Source organism: Cynara cardunculus, assembly GCF_001531365.2.
Source record: "Cynara cardunculus var. scolymus isolate 2C chromosome LG 2, CcrdV1, whole genome shotgun sequence".
Lineage (NCBI taxonomy): Eukaryota > Viridiplantae > Streptophyta > Magnoliopsida > Asterales > Asteraceae > Cynara > Cynara cardunculus.
In genome coordinates, this window is record NC_037529.1 from 3,393,076 (window position 1) to 3,400,824 (window position 7,749).

General features: G+C 34.4%; 1 pseudogene; it reads right to left on the minus strand.

Moving 5' to 3' along the window:
- Nucleotides 1-1,240: 1,240 nt before the first annotated feature.
- On the minus strand, nt 1,241-7,392 carry LOC112505793 (annotated as a pseudogene).
- Between the last annotated feature and the right edge of the window lie 357 nt (nt 7,393-7,749).

Consider the following 7,749-nt stretch of genomic DNA (forward strand, 5'->3'; position numbering starts at 1 on the left):
TTTACTATATTATACAACATTTACAATTTATTATTACATACCAGAAGAGTACTCGCACAATACAGCGAAATACATCTTGATTTTAATATTTCATTTTATTCTTTATTTCAGTCGATGTTATAGTATGGACTTGTATGATTTTGAAAAAACGATGATATTTTTATTTTTGAATAAAATATAAACTTGAAGATATCATAAAATTTTAACGAAAATATATCAATATTAATATCAAATTAACTATTTAAAATTCTTATTTTTATGTAATTTTCTACTTCAATTTTTTTATTATAATTTAATTTAGGTTCAATAACGAATTAATTTATATTTGGTTTAATAATATATTCTTTAAAAAATAACAAATAATTATTTTGTTATAACTCGATAATTATCCTAATTATATTTTAGATTTTTTATATTTTAAAATAAGATGTTTATCCCCTATTTGATTATGTTTATCCGCAGTTAGTTACACGAATTCAAACATGAAGCTTTAATAAGTTGTACTTATGCATAATTTACTTGTAATCTTGAATTTTAAGTAATATACATCAATATACAGTACTTCATGCATAAAAAATGGTTTTTAAGAGTTTTTGTCAAATGTTTTACAATATAGCATAGATGTATAACTTATTAATACGTTTAAATTTTACAAATCTAACTCATAACCAATTAATAAACATGTTTAAATACAAAAATGACTGGCTCAACCCTTAAAACTCATAACCTACAAAAGACTTCCTCACTCTCACAAACCCATTCAAATTCATAAAATAAGATCAAAAAGAACAAAATATATACAAATTACGTTGTATTGCACAAATACAGTTCATACAACACCTAGTTTTAAACATTTATCGCCAATCCTCACTTACCTTACCAGGTAAGATTTTAGTCCATCTTAATGGACTCATGCAATAATTTACCTAATAATCACTAGTTGGGTAAGAGTCGTCACTGTCACTTACTAGGTCCTTGTCATCACTTTTACCGGGTAAAATTCTCGGTCATTGACATGTTCATCCGATAAGCGGGTAAACATTTAGCAAATGGCCCCTATTTTTCAATCCACACATAACAACATTGTATTAAACCCCTTCAAAGCACCATGAATAGCAGGCTTTGACTCTTAAGAACTCCATGAAATCAGGAAAACAAGATGCAACAGTTTTTAACACAATTTCTCCATTTATACCCCAGCTTCCTTTTGCTAAAACAAGAAAATGGTGAACACATTACACAACAACAAACAAAGACTCCATCATTGTGTGAGACCTTAATCATACAAAAACCTACACAACTTTAATTAATTACCTGCTGCAACAAATTCATAAATTGAGAATTTCTTTTGAATCATTCAAATACGTGTACGTACCAAATTAGAATCCCTGATCAAGGAGATAATCGCCAAGCTTTTCAATGATCATGTTGCACTGTCCTGGAATCATTGGCTCCGTGTAGATACCAACGATCAAAGACATTGCCGTCTTCTTTATAGTAACACCTCCAGGTCCCTATAAAGACAAACACCCACCCAATTATATATATATATATATAGAGAGAGAGAGAGAGAGAGAGAGGATCATTCACAAATCATCATATTAATACAAACTTTGCAAACCAATCTCATCAGTCTATGTAGTCTAATAAATATCTCTTTAATTAATATCCAGCTTGTTTCCTGATATAAAGTTTTAATCATAATAAATAAGCCCTCATCATTTCCATAAATATCAAAACTAGGTGGGTGGGTGTGGGGGTGTGTGTGTGTGTGTGTGTGCGCGCGTGTGCTTACAATTATAAACTTTAAAACTACAACATAAGCCATAGGCATCAGGATTCCTAACAAATATAATGACTTAAATGAACCACATGCTGAAAGAGCCATCAATTTCAGAGAACAATTAGTCAGGTTATTAAAAATGTGAAATAACCACCTTCTTCCCTCGAATGACGGCTCCTGCCTCGCCTTGAATCACCATATACTTGGTCCCACCAAGGAATAAGCCAGTTGGAGCAAGTGAGCCAGGTTCATTGAAGTCGTTCATGATGGCGCTTATTTCCTCTGGCTTGGCCTGCAATATTAGCCAAGAAAATGGATGTTGGTTCAACTAAACACAGCTCAAACCCGGAAATAAGACCAAAGTTGTACTTGAGAGCTGTGACTAATTTTCAACGGTGTAAGATATCTGTGCTGATAACATACAACGTTTAGTACAAATTTCATAAAACCACTTTTATATATGGTAAGCAATCACTTAAGTGAACAGATATATTTATATAAATGCAAATTAAATGCAACCTTTTCAAATGTTGCAACCAATGCAACCCGATGAAATTTAATCCTAACCATAGACATCCCCCCTTTTAAGGAGTATTTTCGTTTTTAATTTTTTTTCTAAATGTAACAGCCTTGTCCCCAACTGTTGATTGTTTAATTGTATGGTGTAGATTAAGTTGTATTGGTTGCAACATTTAAGACGGTTGCATTTGATGAGCCCTCTCTCTCAAATCGTGGGAGGAAAAGGCAGAAAAGTGAGCCCACCCCAGGCAAATCCACGGTTAAACGGAGTTGCCTGGAGAATGAACTCCGGGAAGGTCTTTATACACACACACACACATATATATATATTATATTTATATATATACATATTCTGCTCATGACCATTAAGGACGAATTTAAACCTGTAACAGGCTGGAGAGTAAGGATCTTCCATCGATCATCATCGCTCATGAGAAAGCTGGCAAGGATACATATGCATGATGCATGAATGCTGGGATCCACGGATACTAAAAATCGAGGTTATAAGGAAAAACCATTGTACAGTTTATTCAACTGATATATGATGTTGACAAACAATCCATACGGCCCATAGAGATCAAACCTGAAACCAGAAATTTCAGTCAATTTTTTGTCGATTACACATGTCATGTGTTGAATCAGAAACACAAGTTCAAGTCCTGATCCAAAAACCGTTGACCCAGAAACACAAGTTCAAGTCCTGATCCAAAAACCTGAATGCTTCAACACTACGTAAGAAGATCAAGTTGACCTAGGCATTGCAGATTTGGGCACTTAAGTTTCAGAGGCTTAAAAACCTTGTCTTCCAAAAGGATGGTGAATAGGAAAACATTGGTGACCATTCCAAATAAGAGTTTGTAGAAAGGTATGGACCTATTTTTTGACACTCAAGTCAAAAAGCACTCACTATATTCAAAACTTCTTAAGAGTTTGATAGAGAAAAATGGAAATGATATATGTGGTGTTCGAATTGAACGAGGAGAAGAGTTTACCTCTCTAGAAGTTAATGAGTATTGCATACTAAATGGTATTTGTATATAGCTAACCACGATGTACACATTGCGAAGAGAATGAATTGAACAATCATAAACATGGCGTGATCTATGTTGACGGAGAAGCTTGTCAGCTAAAGAGTTCTGGCAAGAATTTGTCAACTTGGTTGTTCACTTGCTCAACCGCTACCCTATAGTTGCTAAGATATACAGCCTGAAGAAGCATGTTGTGGACACAGACCCTCTTGAGTTTAAGCCAAGAATCTAAAGCCTATATAATGTATGATCCTATATAAAAAAGATCATTACAAGTAGAGACATGGTGTTTGAAGAATACAAGCAATGGGAATGGAGTAATACATGTTGGAGATGGTTGTGTGATTCTTGACTGAGGAGATGAATATGAGATACAAGAGGGTGAAGCAGAAGAAAAGCATGAAGAAGAAGAGCATGTTACAAATGGCATTGGTTCGTCAAGAATTGAAGAAGGGCAAGTTAAAAGTGATGCAACTGGTTGTAATTTGTCAACAAGTAAGAAGTTGAACGCAACGTTCCAAGTCCAACTCAAGGGAGGGTTAGAAAGAAATCAACTTAAATGGAAGAGCTACGAGGGACTATCTGAAAAGTACTTCGTTGACGTATGCTACCTTTAATGATCCTTTGAAACTTGAAAAAAATTAGAGAAGGGGGAAGCTACTTATAGTACATGTGCATGCTGATGACCTCATTTTTACAGGTAATGGTAAAGCGATGACTGAATATAAAAATACTTCCTATTGTAGAAGTGGTGCAAACATTGAAAGCATTTCCAAGGAGGAATAAAAATCCCCTTGTGGCCACGGAGGTTCAAATGCGGTGACTCCAGGCTACCCGCGAAGCGGGTGGTCGCCATGGGATTAGTCGACTCGCATAGCGGGTTGGTTATCCAGTTTAATTAAAAAAAGAAAGAATATGCAGTGAAGTGCTTGAAAGGTATGGTATGGAACATTGTAATCCAGTAAACAATCCGATTGTACTAGGTTACATGGAAATGATGAAGGTGATCTTGCTGTTGATGCAACTGCTTGCAAACATGGAAATGATGAAGGTGGTCTTGCTGTTGATGCAACTGCTTGCAAACATGGAAATGTTGAAGGTGGTGGTGTCGTGAATTGTGATGCAACTGATTACAACACATGATTAGGAGTCTTATATATGACTGCCATAAGACCTGATCTAGCTTATTTAGTGAGCTTAATCAGTAGATTCATGGAAACGCCAACTAAGCTATATAAGGCAGTTGTGAAAAAGAGTTCTTTGTCACATTAAGGGTGCGTTTGGTACGCAGACAGGCCAGAACAGGACAGGACAGTTGTTCAGCGTTTGGTAAGACATGACAGGACTTGACAGAACTGGTTAAAATGACCAATTTACCCCCATTGAGTTGTTTAGTGTTTTTTTCACCAAATAATCAATATAAATGTTAACAAATACGGTGTGCAAAGTATAACTTACATCAAACCACTACTACTTGCAAAAATACATGATTTCATAATCAACTAATGATTTATGAAAAATGTAGATTTAATATAAGCATCAAAAATTCATTATCGAAGCAAATCTATATGCATTCCATACTGAGAAGAAAAAACTACTACCAACAAGCGCACAATCAATTAAAATGGATTAAATATCAAATATTAAATAAAATATAAGCATCAAAAAAACAATTTGGCTAGTGATCCCATATAGTATCAACACATTCACAAAACTTGGTTTCCAGAAAACAAAAGAATTCACCTGTCACCTGTATAATCACTCCTATAAGATTAAAATTGAATATTTACTACTCTGATCAAGGGAAAACATAAAAACCTCATCGAAAACAACAAATTGCATGCGTGAATCTTACGCAATACGTTTGACGGTGATAAAATCAAGAAWACAATTTATGTAATTTATTAAATTATAATAGAATAATTATTTTTTATAACAAAATATATCATTTGAAGTTTTTGTAAAATCAATTAAAATGACACCAAATAAAAAGTTTATGTGGTTTTCTATTTTTATTTTTATCTCTTTTCTACATTGTTTTTTTATTGTTTATATATAATAAATTATATAAATTAAATAAAAATATAGAAACCGTATAAAAATAATATTTTGAGGACAGTAAAATGAAAGTTTAAGAAACATAAAATACAATAAATAAAATTTAAAGAATGAATAAAATGTAAAAGAGAGACCTATTTGATGTTTTAGAAGAAAATTAAGTTTTATTTTGAGGTTATATTGGTAAAATATAAGTCTGTTCCACCTTGTTCAACCTTGTTCCATGGGGTAGGGGTGGAACAGGCCTGTTCCACTCTGTTCCTGTCTGTTCCACATAAAATTCATGCCAAACATGGGACAGGGATCCCTGTCCAGTGTACCAAACGCACCCTAAAGGAAATAAAAAGCTCTGAATTTTTTATAAAAAAGGTCGAGAAGAAATGTTAGTAGCTTTATAAAATAGCAAATATGCAGGAGTAATTGATGATCAAAGGGGTACATTAGGGTACATATGTTTGCTCAGTTAACCATGCGAAGAAACAACCACTGTTCAGTCTCTCTACCTCCTGCAAATGCCAAAGTGTATGGATGTGTAGGCTTCTTGAAAATCTTGGTCATAAATAGGTCAAGTTCACCGAACTGCACCACCGTTAAATTTTCAAAGGATCTGGTTATGGATGGGAGAGTAGCGCATTACTGTCAGATTATATTTTCTTTGTGATTTAACGAACAATGGGGTATTTAATTTGAAGTGCTGTGGGTCAAGGATCAGGAGCAGATATTATGACCAAGCCTTTGAAGCTCGAAGTGTTTGCAAGGTTGAGAGAGCTGCAAGGAATTTGTTCCACATCTAGAGATAAACTGGCTACAAATTGCATCAGTCTAAGAGAGGGTATGCTGGATTTAGGGAAATTGAAGGAAATAGCCATTTTCAGGGACCAAATTCATCTCTTACCATTTCCCACCGAAGATCTCAAAATATCACTACCTCTGCTAGTGATGGCTTGCGGAGGAGCTAAAAGACAAAAAAATCACTTTTCACCCAGGTTTGCAAGTGACACCTCCGCAATTGGGTGATCTGCAAGTGGGTGAAAAGTGAATGTTCTTTTTTTCTTTTAGCTCCTCCGCAAGTGGCACCTTTCCCAAAGGTGCCACTTGCAGAGGTAGTGATATTTTTGAAAATCCCGGAGAGAAACGGCTAAAAGATGAATCGATCCCTGAAAATGGCTATTTCTATTAATTTCCCCTGGATTTATCCGATGAGACTCGGTCCATTTTTAGCTGATTTTTGAGACATAGTTGAGTTTCTTTACCACATCTTTGGGGATTGTAAAGGAGGTAGCTTCTTTTCTGCATTTCTGTTCTGTAAGGCTGGTATAAAGCCATAGTACATTCTTTGAATAATCAAGCTTTTGAATTCCAGTTCCAATTTATTGCATTGTTGGTTTGTAGCTTGAGAGCACAACATCATTCATGTCCCCAAATTATAGTTAATCCTTCTAGTCATTAGGCCTTTCACAGGATAATGTTTCCCTAACACTATACAGTTTCCGTAGTTTCAAGCAAAAATAAGAACAATCCGATCGCTCTCCTTACTTTGATTCGAAAGTTTCATCTATTTACTAGTCTCAATATCAAGTTGTTAGAATCTGGAGATGATTAGATTAAAACAAGCAGACAATCGGAAACTTCATATAAAATTGAAAACCTAGAAATTACAAACTCATAACGATTGCAACACTCTATACCGAATTAAACCACATATAAAACAAGGATTTCGCTGGATAAAATCAATAATCAGAGTTGAGACACTAGCGATTTGGATCGGATCCGAAAGAACAACAAACCAAATCAATCAACGGAAAAAGAATATAGGTGAATGGAAGAGATATGAATTGAAACCTGAGGGAAGTGAGATGATTGGGCCCAGATGCTACCATCGTGGCCGATAATCGCGGCGGCAGTGAGGTGGTTGCCTTCGATCTCTCACATCAAGTGATCATCGACATAATTTTGCCACGACATCGTGTTACTCCGATTATCTCTAGATTTGATCCAAGTGTTGTTGATTCATAAACAATAGTCGGTGGAACGAGACAAATCGAGTCTTGGAAGCATCGAAAATATGGTTCACTCGGATCTTGACAATATTTTATCTAAAACGGGGTCGGGTCGGTGCGGACCAGGAACGGCATTCAATTAAATATTTCATTTTATTTAATATTTATAGTTTATATATATATATATATATATATATAAGGTATATTTCTTTTACAACCTTGTGTATTTGTACAACCCTTACAACTCAATTAATTGAGATATTTATAGAAATGATTGAAGTTCATTTATTATAATTTGAATATTTATGGAATATGAATAGAATTCATTAATTATGATTAATACTTTATATTATGAAACAAT